Genomic DNA, 15,026 nt, shown 5'->3' with positions numbered 1-15,026 from the left:
CAGGCCTTGCGTGATAGGAGACTAATTAAGATACTCCTGTTTCAAAGAAGAGAAGGTTCTCTTTCACTCGACACTCACTTTTAATTGCGTCAAGTTACCGTTGGGGCTTAAGAAATTATGTGGTTCTATCAGCACTTTTCATTTTATATTTTATATTTTTTAGAGTGTGGGGTTTAAGAAATGAAAATATGGTTTTATCACCACTTTTTGAGTTTTTATTTAGAGAAATTCTTTAGAGTGTGGGTTTTAAGAAATCATATGGTTTTATAACCACTTTTTTATTCATTTTTTTCTTTTTAGAAATTCTTTAGAAGGTGGATTTTAAGAAAATGATATGGTTTTATCACAACTTTTTTATTTCTTACTTTTAGAAATTTTTTAGAGAGTGGGGTTTAAGAATGTATGGTTTTATAATCACTTTTTATTTTATCTTTTTTCTATTAAAGAAATTCCTTTAGAGGGTGGGTTTTTAAGAAAATGATATGGTTTTATCACAACTTTTTTATTTTTTACTTTTCGAAATTTTTTAGAGAGTGGGGTTTAAGAAATTGTATGGTTTTATCACCAGTTTTTGTAATATATTTATTTTTTTATTTTTTAGAGAGACGGGTTTAAGAAATTATATAGTTTTATCACCACTTTTTTATTTTTTGAAATTCTTCAGACAGTGGGGTTTAAGAAATGATATAGGTTTATCATCACATTTTAATTTTATTTTGTTTATTTTTTTTAGAGAGACGGGTTTAAGAAATGACATGATCTTATCACCACTTTTAATTTTTTTTAATGTTATACAGACGTGTTTAAGAAATGATATTATGGTTTTATCACCACTTTTTAAAATTTTTCATTTTCTGAGAGCGGGGTTTAAGAAAGGATATAGTTTTAGCACAACTTTTTCTATTTCCTAAAAATTCTTTAGACAGTCGGGTTTAAAAAATGATATGGTTTTATCACCACTTTTTTTTAGAGATGGGTTAAAGAAATTCTATAGTTTTATCACCACTTTTTTGTTTTATATTTTTACAGAGAGGGATTTAAGAAATTATGTGGCTTTATCACTAATTTAGCATTTTTTTTATCTTCTAAAGAATTGGGTCCAAGAAATTATATTTTTACACATTTTTCACAGAGGGGTTTAAGAAATTGTGTGGTTTTATCATCAGTTTTTTTTTTACTTTTTCACAGAGAGGTGTTTAAGAAATAATATGGCTTTATCACCACTTCTTAATTTTGTTTTGTTTTGTTTACAAAGAGGGGTTTAAGAAATGATATTATGGTTTTATCACCACTTTTTAAAATTTTTCATTTTCTGAGAGCGGGGTTTAAGAAAGGATATAGTTTTAGCACAACTTTTTCTATTTCCTAAAAATTCTTTAGACAGTGGGGTTTAAAAAATGATATGATTTTATCCCCACTTTTTTATATTTTTATTTTTTTAGAGATGGATTCAAGAAATTCTATAGTTTTATCATCACTTTTTTGTCTTATATTTCTACAGAGAGCGATTAAGGAAATTATGTGGCTTTATCATTAATTTTGCATTTTTTTTACCTTCTAAAGAATAGGGTCCAAGAAATTATATTTTTACACATTTTTCACAGAGAGGGTTTAAGAAATTATGCGGTTTTAGGGTTTAAGAAATGATACGCTTTTATCAGCACTTTAAAAAAAAAAATTACAGATAGGAGTTTAAGGAATAATATTGTGTATCACCACTTCAACTGTTTTTTTTTTTCTTTTTTTTTACAGAGAAGCGACACGTTTTGTTATTTGAATAATACTTTGTGTTATTTAAACTTCTGAAGAGCAGAAGCTATAGATTTAACAGTTTTATTATATGATTTTCTTTGTATTTCCTTACATTGCCTATGTTTTTGCACAGACTGTGGGTACGTAGAAAAGAAACCGCCTTAAGAATGGTAATGCTAATGTTTGTTTCACAAATATACAACATTTATATATCCCCTATCAGTGAATAATGACCCTGAGTAGATTATACGAAAACTATCCTCAATAAATAATATGAATTATACAAATATGCATAGAATAGCTCGTACTTTACACACTGATAAAGGTATAGAAAATTAACAGCGAAAACATATGCCCTTAGGTCCAATGAGTAAAAAAAAAATTACGTCTGCCCACCACTCAAATATTGGGGAGCAGCCAGCGACTCACTAATGATCCTGTGTAGAACCAAAAAAAATAAATGATAAAAAGAAAAATTAGTTTTTTTATGTTTCATTAATCAAATATCTTAGCCCCTGTAACACAGAACAGCCAGTGGTTCACTGCTTCAATCAGCATAGAAAAAAATAAATACAAATAAGAAAAATAAAAATCTTATTTTATTTCATCAGTTAAACGTTATAGTTCCTGTAACACAGAATAGCCAACGATACAGTACTTCATTCCGTATAGAAATATAAAAAATAAAAGTTAGAGAGAAAAATGATTTATTCCGCTTCATGAATCAAATATTGCAGTGCAATTCCTGCAACACAAGAGAACCAATACTTCACTCAGCATAGACAAAAATAAACAAACATCTGGCATAAAACTTTTTTTTTTATTTCCTCAGTCGATATTGCAGCTCCTTCATCCACTACTTTATCTTGCACAGAACAAAATAAATATTAGGAAGAAAACTTAATTTGTTTTTTTATTTTAGAAAATCAAGCACTGCAAAATGCTATAAAAGTAAGAATTCTTATTTTATTACTTTTGTTAGGACAACGTCCAAAAGGTACCGAACCACCTCTCTCTCTCTCTCTCTCTCTCTCTCTCTCTCTCTCTCTCTCTCTCTCTCTCTCTCTCTTAAAATTTCTTGCCCGTCTTGAATCCTTTTCCCAATATCCCTCCGGTTACCAAAAGGATTAAAAAGCTTGTAAGTTGAGCCGCAGTCCTTGGGACCCCCTGAAGCTATCCTATCTCTCTCTCTCTCTCTCTCTCTCTCTCTCTCTCTCTCTCTCTCTGGAACAGTCCGTAATTCAAAAAGGTATCTCTTTTCCTATGTTGGAGGATCTCTCTCTCTCTCTCTCTCTCTCTCTCTCTCTCTCTCTCTAACAGACAGTAATTTAAAAAGGTTCTTTTTTCCTATTTTGAAGGAGTTGTATCTCTCTCTCTCTCTCTCTCTCTCTCTCTCTCTCTCTCTCTCTCTCTCTCTTTTCTCTCTCTCTCTCTCTCTCTCTGAACAGAGTGTAATTAAAAAAGATATCTCTTTTCCTATGATGGAGGATCTCTCTCTCTCTTTCTCTGTTTGTCTGTCTGTCTGTCTCTCTCTCTCGATCTATCTATCTATCTCTCTACCAGACAGTAATTCAAAAAGGTACTTTTGTCCTATCTTGGAAGAGTTGTATTCTCTCTGTCTCTGTCTCTGTCTCTGTCTCTGTCTCTGTCTCTCTGTCCCTGTCTGTCTGTCTGTCTGTCGTCTGTCTCTCTCTCTCTCTCTCTGGAACAGTCAGTAATTCAAAGAGGTACTGTTGCCCTATTTTGGAGGAGTTGTATTTCTCTCTGTCTCTGTCTGTCTCTCTCTCTGGAACAGACTGTAATGCAAAGAGGTATATTTTGTCGTATGTTGGAAGAGCTCTCTCTCTCTCTCTCTCTCTCTCTCTCTCTCTCTCTCTCTCTCTCTCTAAGAATATAATACAAAAAACAAGATGGGCTAATTCGTTTTGTTTCTTTTTTATGGATCGTGACCATCCTACTGCAGTAGTACGGTCTAAGGATATATAGAGATGGGCTGGTTATACCGCGGGTAGGAGGGATCGCGTAATCTACTTCTCCTGGAACTGTGTAGGAATTCAGACCGTATCTGTTGATTTTGTCCATATGCAAATAAAACATATTCGTATATGTAATATATATGCTATACGTACGTGTATATTTATATCTGCAGGTACCTTTTAACCATATATGTATGTCAGTTTTATTAACTACAATGTCCTCTTGACCTCTCGATTTTTTTTAATATATATATATATATATATATATATATATATATATATATATATATATATATATATAAATAAAGGTTTTTTTGCCACGAAGGAAAAAAATGAAAAAACGAGTTGGCCGAGTACTTTTCGGTCCTATTCGGACCCTTTACTGAGGCATACTGGTTTTACAAAGAACACCATAGCTCAAAGAAGGCTTAATATACAAACTGACACTACCAAATTAGCCATAAGGGCGATTTTCACTCTACAGAGAGGAGGAGGAGTCATAGGCTAGCCACACCTTGAAGGATACCCGCGGTAAACAAGTGATTCTTCCAGAAAACAGTACATTTTGAAAACAACACGGGAGCATATACAATTTAATATCATGAATTTTTACACAAACTTTCCCAACAAAAAATTATTATTAATGAAAAGACGAAAGAAAATATAAATATATATATATATCGAGCAAGAGAAAGAGGGAGAGAAACTATCGAACCAGAGAGAGAGAGAGAGAGAGAGAGAGAGACAGAGACAGAGGAGAGAGAGAGAGAAAGAGAGAGAGCAGAGGACGAGAGAGGAGAGAGAGAGAGAGAGAGAGAGAGAGAAAGACAGAGAGAGAGAGAGAGAGAAGAGAGAGAATTAATAACTATATACATGTGGGACTAATTTATTAGTTGTTCATTTATTCTGGCCACCATCTTAATATTAAAATTTCAATTTTTTTCTTCTATGTTCCTACGCGCTTTTGCGTATCACGAGTCCACAATACCTGGGCCAAGAAATAGAATACATAAAAAGATAGGAAACGATCTCTAGCTACCCACCTCTATTTAATTGATTTATGTTATCAAAAAGCTCATAAAAAGTTTTATAATGTTGCTATTAATGAAAAAGAAATCCCTAAAAATGTACTTAGCTTACCTTATTTTCGTGGATTTGAAACCATAAAAATCAATATTTAAATCATTAATGTTAATGTAGTGTTCTCTTATAACAATACCATTAAAGATATGCTAATTAAGAATAGTCCCGTAACAAATAACAACATCATTTACAAAATTCCTTGTAAGGATTGCCCATCGTTTTACGTTGGTCAGACTAGTAAGAATTTATGTGTTCGGGTTAAGCAGCATATGTATTCAGTTAGAACAGCCCAGACTTCAAATGCACTGTTTATCCATCTGAGTGAAAAATCTCATTGTATTAATTGGGGTGATGCCTCGGTAATTGCTAGATCTAATGATTATGTTTCAAGAAATTTACTGGAATCGGCAATTATACAAATCACTAATAAAAACAACCTAAATCTTAGTCTGGGAATGTACCATTTGGACCCATATATTTGTAAGATGTTTATGAAGGACCTCAAAATAAATGAACAACTAATAAATTAGTCCCACATGTATATAGTTATTAATTCTCTCTCTCTCTCTCTCTCTCTCTCTCTCTCTGTCTTTCTCTCTCTCTCTCTCTCTCTCTCTCTCTCTCTGTCTCTCTCTCTCTCTCTCTCTCTCTCTCTGTCTCTCTCTCTCTCTCTCTCTCTCTCTCTCTCTGGTTCGATAGTTTCTCTCCCTCTTTCTCTTGCTCGATATATATATATATTTATATTTTCTTTCGTCTTTTCATTAATAATAATTTTTTGTTGGGAAAGTTTGTGTAAAAATTCATGATATTAAATTGTATATGCTCCCGTGTTGTTTCAAAATGTACTGTTTTTCTGGAAGAATCACTTGTTTACCGCGGGTATCCTTCAAGGTGTGGCTAGCCTATGACTCCTCCTCCTCTCTGTAGAGTGAAAATCGCCCTTATGGCTAATTTGGTAGTGTCAGTTTGTATATTAAGCCTTCTTTTGACTATGGTGTTCTTTGTAAAACCAGTATGCCTCAGTAAAGGGTCCGAATAGGACCGAAAAGTACTCGGCCAACTCGTTTTTTCATTTTTTTCCTTCGTGGCAAAAAAACCTTATTTATACATAGCATCACGTTTATATACTTCGTGATCAAGTTATTCATATATATATATATATATATATATATATATATATATATATATCTATATATATATATATATATATATATATATATATAGACGCACACACACACAAACCACACAAACTTGTACGAACCGCCATCCCCTTATTTCGAAAATTGGGGGACCCAGACACGAGGACACGAAATACGAGGCCAAAGGCTAATAAGAAAAACCTAACTCGCTCTTCGAAGTCTTTGAAGTACTTTTGGCTAACCTGTTTTTCTCTTCTTGACAAGAGAGTTTTTTTTTCTTTTTTTTTCTGGTGAAAAGAGGGAATCGTAGAGAAATGGTATGACTCTGCTCTCTGGGGAATTATTGTTGTTATCATTTTTTTTTTTATTTATTCATTTATTCAATCACAGTCGTCCCTCGTCGACTGGGTGGTTTTATAGTGTTGGGTTCCGGGTTGCATCCTGCCTCCTTAGGAGTCCATCACTCTGTTTCCAGGAGCACACACATTCTTCTGCACGAGTCCTGGAACTACTTCAGCATATAATTTTTCTAGGTTCCTTTTCAGGGATCTTGGGATCGTCCCTAGTGTCCCTTTGATTAGGGTACAATTTTACACTGGCATATCCCACATCATTCTTATTTCTATTTTCAGATCTTGATACTTAGCAATTTCTTCTCTTTCTTTCTCATCTACTCTGGTGTCCAATGGTATTTCGACATCAATGAGTGATACTTTCTTCTTAATTTTGTCAATCAACGTCACGCCTGGTCTATTTGCACGCATCACCCTATCTGTTCTGATACCATAGTCCCAGAGGATCTTTGCCTGATCATTTTCTATCACTCCTTCAGGTTGTTGCTTGTACCACTTATTACTGCAAGGTAGCTGGTGTTTCTAGCACAGGCTCCAGTGGACGGCTTTTGCCACTAAATCATCCCCCCTTTTGTACTAGTTCTGTGCAAGTGCCGGACATTCGCTTGCTATGTGGTTTATGATTTCATTTTTCACATTGATCTTCCTTTCTTTCTGTTGTGGAGAGCAGTTTTTTTTTCTTTGTGCACCTTATTTGGTCTGCCAGCCTCAGTTCTGTTTGGGGGCTGTTAATTCTCTCATTCCAGATGTTGACCTGTCTTCTTCTGTATCCTCTTTCCGTCCGGTTGCTTCTGATGTAGCATCTCCATATTTCCTTATTTTCTTCTCTTGTCCATTTCTTCCTCTGTTTTCCCTCTGTAGCTCCAGTTCCTGGTTGCTGGTTACTGCCGTTGTGGTGGTCAGTTGCTGGATGACGACCTCCAAGTAGTACCTGACCGTCTTCCCCTTTCAATTAGGTTGCATACCTGGCTGCCGTCCTAGATTTCTTTCGATCAATGCTGAGTTTTGCTATTTAACCCATAGCTGGATCCTACCCCATCGGGGACAGGTACGTATTTATAGCTGAGTAAACTGAGGAAATTGTAGTAAAGATCCTTTCCCAAAGAATCAACGCCGAGGAGAGTGGTCATTCATCAAAAGACTGACCCAGTCCGAAAGATGCTTAACATATTATTATTATCATTATTATTATTATTATTATTATTATTATTATTATTATTATTATTATTATTATTATTATTATTATTATTATTAAGCCACAAAAACTGGATAAAACTACCACGGTCAAGTGGGTATAATATTTATATATATATATATATTATATATAATAATATATTATATACAAATTATATAATTTTTCATATATATTATATATTCTTACCCTAATGTGAACTTTTTCCCCATTATTATTAATAGTTTTTATTATTATTATTATTATCATTATTATTATTATTATTATTATTATTATTATTATTATTATTATTATATTATCATTATTATTCTAACTATAAACCCAACGCTTGTCAATAGCCATAACACGAACACAGCAGATCTAAGAGGAACCAACAGGATAGTGTACATTATCCTCCCAGCCTCAGAAACCGTTACACAAACGCCAAGTCGTGTCTTTGAATACAGCCGATATTACGTAACCACAAGTCCATAAAATGGCTGTAAGCTATGGTGACGCAGATGCCAAAAAAAAAAATAAATTAATAAAAAAACATACAAAAGCTGGACGCAGAAGTGTAAGCCGTATCTGAAACATTCATGAGTATGGTTGGCCTACTTGGTTTATGGGAAGTCGTATGAAGTGATGGTGATTTGGCACTTTATATATATATATATATATATATATATATATATATATATATATATATATATATATATATATATATATACATATATATATATATATATATATATATATATGTATATATGATATATATATATATATATATATATATATATATATATATATATATATATATATATATATATATATATATAGTATATATAAATTATTAAATGATTTTATTTCATTCATCTAGGAAGGAATGAGGAATTTGTTGTCTTTTTAAGATTTTTCATCAAATTGTTTATCATACTCATCTAGGAAGGGATGAAGAATTTTTTTGGTGTGATTTGTACATTAATTTTCTTTGCCTATTTTTTTTATTTGCTTTATTCATCGAGGAAGTAACTAAATAATTCATAATTCTTTTTTTTACTTATTTCTCGTTTTCTAATTGTTTTCAATTTTTCTTCGTATTTATTCCATTCATCTAGGAGGCGAATTTTTTGGGGTTTATTCACTTAATTCTTTCCTAATTTTTATATCAAACGTTTTATTTTACAATGAATTTTCTTCACATAATTCTGTTTTTGTTATTTATTTTATTTTTTCAGTTTTTTTTTCACATTTATTTCATTCGTGTAATTTTTTTTATTTTTTAAATTTTGAAATTTAAGAGATAGGAAAAGAAGTGTGTCATAACAAAATAAAACTATGCAAACGTTTTATTTAACTAACAAACAACTGCAGTTTCAAGTTAAGAGGAAATAACTGATATGGAGATTTTTTAAGTGAAAATTGAAAAAATGGAGACGAAATAAAGCAACCAGCGCAAATACTATTTGGTTAATCTAATCAAGAATTTAGAGATATGTAGAAAAGACACTGAATATTTTGAATAGCGTAACGGCAATTAACAATTGCAATGAGGAGGCTAAACATAAATGAAACAAATAAGGAGATATAATAAAAACGAGTTATGACTCATGTTTATGTAGTGTAGTATATTCTTTATGCTAAAAGAGGACAGGAGCAAAATTTAGTTATGAAAAAAACAGAGTAGCATAACAAAGCCTTTGGAATGTTAATGATGTTGAGTAAACTTTGAGAATATAATAATGGTTGCTGTAGTTTTACGTTTTTTTCTCTCTTTTTTTTGCGTTTTCCAAAAGTTTATAGAGTTTTCCTAGTTTCTGTAAATACAAATATCTGTTGACTGCCTTTTTTTCATTAAGTTTGCCAAGTTTTGTAAATAAACCTATCTCTTGACAACATCTTTTATTAATTTTGCCAAGTCTCTGTCAATAAAAGTCTCTGTTGACTGCCTCTCTTATTAATTTTGCCAAGCTTCTATAAATAAAACTATATGTTGACTACCTCTGTTATTAATTTTGCCAAGATTTTGTAAATAAAACTATATGTGGACTGCCTCTCTTATCAATTTTGCCAAGTTTCTGTAAATAAAACTTATCTGTTGACTGCCAGAGAGGCATTGTAAATAACCTTATTATCATCAATGATCTTCTATTATGATTGGCTATAAAAATTGTCTGGACCAGTGGTTCCCAAACTGGGGTCCGCTGACCCCAGGAGGTCCAGATGGTCCTAGGGGGTCCGCGACACAATGAACAAATTAATATTTTTTCCTAACTCCAGAAAAGGAAATTGTGGCTGTTTTCACCAATTTTACTTTGTATTGAACTTAAAGCAGTAAAAATCCATTGAAAATGTTTATATATTTACTTATAGTTGCTTTGTGCAGGAATATGCAAATATTTAATGTATTACGTTTTATTGGTATGGTAATGATAAGATTTTTTATTACATATTTAATGCCCTACGTTGTACTGGGTATCTCAATATGGTAATGATAACTTTTGATTAGATGGGGTCCTCGGTTGGGACTCATTATATCTGGCGGTCCTTGGTATGGTCAAATTTGGCACCCACTGGTATAGACTATCACCCAAATACTGTGATCTAATTAGAAAAGAAAAAAAACTATAGTGGAAATGATGCGAATTTATTTAATATTTTGAGAGTGAAATAGTATGAAGGTACATGAGAAAATACTTGGTTTTTGGGAGTTTATGACCAAAAGGTAAATTTCTAAATGTTTAAAGTACTTGCATGCTTAATGGATAATTTTCTAATTTTGGACGGACGATAGTTGTGAAAATTAAAATTTAAAAAGTAGGATAAATTAAAGAATCTTTATTTGGCAATCATTTTTTACCAATATTGGGAATAATTGTATTGAATAACATGTCCTAAACGTTGGAATTTCTTTGGAGAAATGTGTAGAAGAACCAAGAAATAGATTAGAATGACAGAATAAGGAAAAGGAATAGAAGTTAATTATATTCTAGTATTCTAGCAGAATTTAGAAGTGAAATAAAATTGTATAACTGACGAAAGATAAAATAACTTGAACGAGTATAAAATAAACAATCTTCCAGAATTAGGAAGTTAATGGATAAAACGTGAGTATAAAAATAAAAAAAAGAATACATGAAATAAATGTTTCAGACTTCATTTATGGAAATATGTTTACAGGTATAAATTGCAAAAGGGGAATTCTTAATAAGTATGTGAAATTATAAATTAAGTACAGATATGTTTTGTATGTGAACGTTAGATTTAACAATTAGGACTTTCTTTGAGTAAGTTACTGTTGCTGGAGTAAAACATGCAGAGATTAAAAAAAATACAGTGCAGTTATGTTGTTTCGTTTCCCATACATCCCCAACACACACATACACACACACACACACACAAACACTAACACAGACACAACACCCAAAACTAATTACGTGCAAGAAAACTAGCAAAATTTTACTTCCAACCAGGTTCAACCAACGTCAAAAAGATAACCGTGTCAGGCATATCCGTCCAAAAAGACTTGCTGACAACAGAATTAACACCAGGTGTCAACATTCCCAAGGTACTGGGAAAAGAGTGAAAGCAACCACATACATTATCCCATCATTGAAGGTAGTTCTGGTACAGAAAGAGAAAGTATACAACACTTTCGTACCCTTTCCCTCCCTCCCTCCTAAAAAAAAAAAAAAAAAAAAAAAAATCTGACGCTCGTGTATGCAGCGTTAACTGCATAATCCCAGTCTTGCAGCTCTGGGCACGAGAAAACGAAATACGAGGTTAGAAAGAAAAAAAAAAAAACCGTCGAAATCTTGTTTTTCTCGACGCGGACCAAGTTTTGTTATACCTTTTTCTCGGTGACGAGACATATTGGGAACGAGATGAAATTACTCCTGTCTGGTCAATGGGAAATGAAAGGATTTGTCAACTTTGTATTATTATTATTATTATTTTTTTTTCTTTTAGACCCTCTTCACCAAGTAACTGCATCATTTAATTTTATTTGACAATTATGAAAATTGAGAAGACTATATATGAAATTAACTTAGATGATGTAGCCATCCAGATGATTTAGCCTAATGCTATTATTATTATTATTATTATTATTATTATTATTATTATTATTATTATTATTATTATTATTATTATTATTATTATTATTATTATTATTATTATTATTATTATTATTGTTGTTGTTGTTGTTGTTGTTGTTGTTGGTGTTGTTGTTGTTGTTGTTGTTGTACCGGTATCCATCACAGTTTTAACACCTTGTATAAAAAGTATATACTAACCAACAGAAAAAGGTTCATAATTAGCCACTTGAATATAACTAACCTTACAAGAGTTTGCTAACCAAATGGTCGTGGAATAACCATAATGTACTCTAATCGTATAAACACGAAGAGCATTGACACAACATTAAGTTAGACATTAAAATACAATTGCTTATACTTTACTAGCAAGACAAAACGACCAATCGTTTCATGTCGTACTTAAAGAAAGTGATAACAAGTTATATATACCAGATAGAATTTTAACAATACAAGCAGAATAGACAATAAATACTAGAAAAATAACAATGTTTTAAATCTAACTTAAAAGAATTTTTGTTTTCAATTTAATGAATAAAAAGATTAATTTTCCCGGGTGGATAAAAACAAGAGTTAAAATAAAATCAAATAGGATAAATTACGGAGTAAATTTTATGATAATAGTTATCTAAGAAGTAAATTAATAAAAAAAAAACAAGCCACTGAAGTTGGACATCCAAGAAAAATATGTAATATATTCTTTGTATAAAAAAGGATGTATAGAAATAATGTGATAAAATGGTGAATAATCTATTAACCTCAGCAAATAGGCTGGAGAGAGACAAGATGTTCTAAATGAAAAGGAATTTAATTATTCTTTAATAACATTCTAGACGGGACAGAATATATATATATAGATAGATATATATATATATATATATATATATATATATATATATATATATAGATATATAAATATATATATATATGTATGTATATATATATATAATATATATATATATATATATATATATATATATATATATATATATATATATATATATATATATATATATATATATATATATATATATATATATATATATATATATATATATATATATATATATATATATGTATATGTATATAATATATATATATATATATATATATATATATATATACTATATATATATATATATATCTATATATTATATATATATACACACACACATATATATGCCTTTAACATTATAACAATTTCAGAACGGATCACAAAAAATCACAATAGACACAAAACATCAGAAGAAATAGTTGTCCAAAAAAAAAAATATCGACTTCGACCCCACTCGAGAGAGAGAGAGAAAGCGATGCAAAACGTAAACGAACGAAACTCCTTCTTTAATACAATCGAATATCGAATACAGTGCATAAATAAATAATGAGTTGCAAACTACGGGAGTGAAAAAGGGTCATACGATAGATTTGCCCGGGAGAGTAAGCGTAAACAGGAATATGCTGTAAATTGCAAGAGAGAGAGAGAGAGAGAGAGAGAGACGAGAGAGAGAGAGAGAGAGAGAGAGAGAGTTGAGGGGGGGTATAGAGGAAGAGAGTGGCACTCAGTACGGGTGAGAGGTGGTTGGGGTGGGGAAGTTGTGAGTGGGGGGGGGGGGGGAGTTTCGGGAAAGCGCAAGAGATGGCTCAGATAATGCCAACCCTCTCTCTCAGTGTTCCATCAGCCTCTGGACGGGAGAGGTCTCGTCGGAGCTCCGCGTCAACGTTTCCGAAATTTGTGAGGTCCCGATCGTACTTCTTCCGCCATTTTGGATAAATTCCCTTCTTGGACGCGACTCCCGACGGAAACTGTTGACCGTCGGATGTGTCGGTGGGCCAATGGAGTGACACTCGCCCAAAGGAGAGAGGGCCAGACAGACGAACAAAAGAAGGTTCCGTCTCTCTCGGCTTATAGGGCCGTGTGTGTCAGTGTGCGCTATCGTTTCCATTTGTGATGAGGTTGGAAAAATAGATGACGAGAGGAGACTACTTATATATGTGCCGTGGTGGTGTTGCCCTGCCAGTGATGAAGTGTTTTGTGTGTTGTGCGTGTGTGCGCGTTTGAGCAAAACGGGTTTGAAAATGTGTGAAATCTGAATCAATAACAGTATGAATTTGTGATCGCGTTTGAAGAGACTGCAAATGATAAATGTATTGAAACTGAAAGTGATTTTTTTTATCTGTCCTGGATATCACCGTCCCTCAGTGCCAGTGATTAAAGACTGCTAATTAGGTGAGTAAAATATAACATAATCTAGGAGTTTGGAGTGTCCTGTGTGAATCTATAAAAGAATAGAGGTTTTCGATTGGAGTGTCCTGTACAAATCTATAACAGTATAGAGAATTTTCGTTTTATTGAGATATATGTCGACGACATTTCTTTATTTTAATTCATATTTTTCACTCGTCAGTTCAATGACTGAGATAACTGAAAGGCTTAATAAAATAGACAGCATTATTCATATCTTACAACTCAAACTTGAAGGCGAAATTTTAAATACCTTCCAAATCGTAGTTTATATATCAGGTAGCAACAGGACCGCCTCAGCTACCGAAATCTCTGCTAACTTGACGTTGGAGGTTTTATATTATCCTTAGTTTAATTTTCTAACAAAAATCGGTATTTGCCACTGCAAACCTTGAATTCGAAAAGGGAATATGTGTAGAAATTCCTACTTCCTTGGTGGTTTAAGAACGTAGAAGGGATGAGGTAGTTTTGACCGGTCAGGTAAGGAGGAGAAAGTGTCCATTGAATTCCATGAATATGTATATATATATATATATATATATATATATATATATATATATATATATATATATATATATATATATATATATATATATATATATATATATATATATATATATATATATATATATATATATATATATATATATATATATATATGTATGTATATATATGTATATATATATATATATATATATATATATATATATATATATATATATATATATATATATATATATATATATATATATATAACGAAGTATATAAAACGTGATGCTATGTATAAATAAAGGTTTTTGCCACGAAGGAAAAAATTGAAAAGCGAAGATAACTAAGCACTTTCGGGCTAGTTCGACCGTTACTCAGGAACAACTGATCTTACAGGGGAAAAACGTAGTCAAGGTAGGCTTAGTATCCAAACTGACACTACAAGATTAGCAATAAGGTCGATTTCACCATACAGAAACGAGTGAAATCGACCTTATTGCTAATCTTGTAGTGTCAGTTTGGATATTAGGCCTACCTTGGACTATGTTTTCCTCTGTAAGATCAGTTGTGCCTGAGTAAAGGGTCGAACTAGACCGAAAGTGCTTGGCTATCTCGCTTTTCAATTTTTCCTTCGTGGCAAAAACCTTTATATATATATAATATATCTATATATATATATTATATATAATATATATATATATATATATATATCTGTGGGGTATTGTAA

The 15,026-nt window shown here is 31.8% G+C and overlaps 1 protein-coding gene across 1 annotated transcript in view; it reads left to right on the top strand.

Moving 5' to 3' along the window:
* Nucleotides 1-13,240: 13,240 nt before the first annotated feature.
* The window catches only part of LOC135221115 (neuroligin-4, X-linked-like), a 67,676-nt gene continuing 65,890 nt past the window's right edge, over nucleotides 13,241-15,026 (top strand). Inside the window, exon 1 of the mRNA XM_064258930.1 lies at nucleotides 13,241-13,795. The gene's annotated coding sequence lies outside the window, so the exon portion shown is untranslated. The remainder of the gene's footprint in view (nucleotides 13,796-15,026) is intronic.

Source organism: Macrobrachium nipponense, chromosome 2 (genome assembly GCF_015104395.2).
Source record: "Macrobrachium nipponense isolate FS-2020 chromosome 2, ASM1510439v2, whole genome shotgun sequence".
NCBI lineage: Eukaryota > Metazoa > Arthropoda > Malacostraca > Decapoda > Palaemonidae > Macrobrachium > Macrobrachium nipponense.
This window is presented reverse-complemented; position numbering and strand designations above follow the sequence as displayed.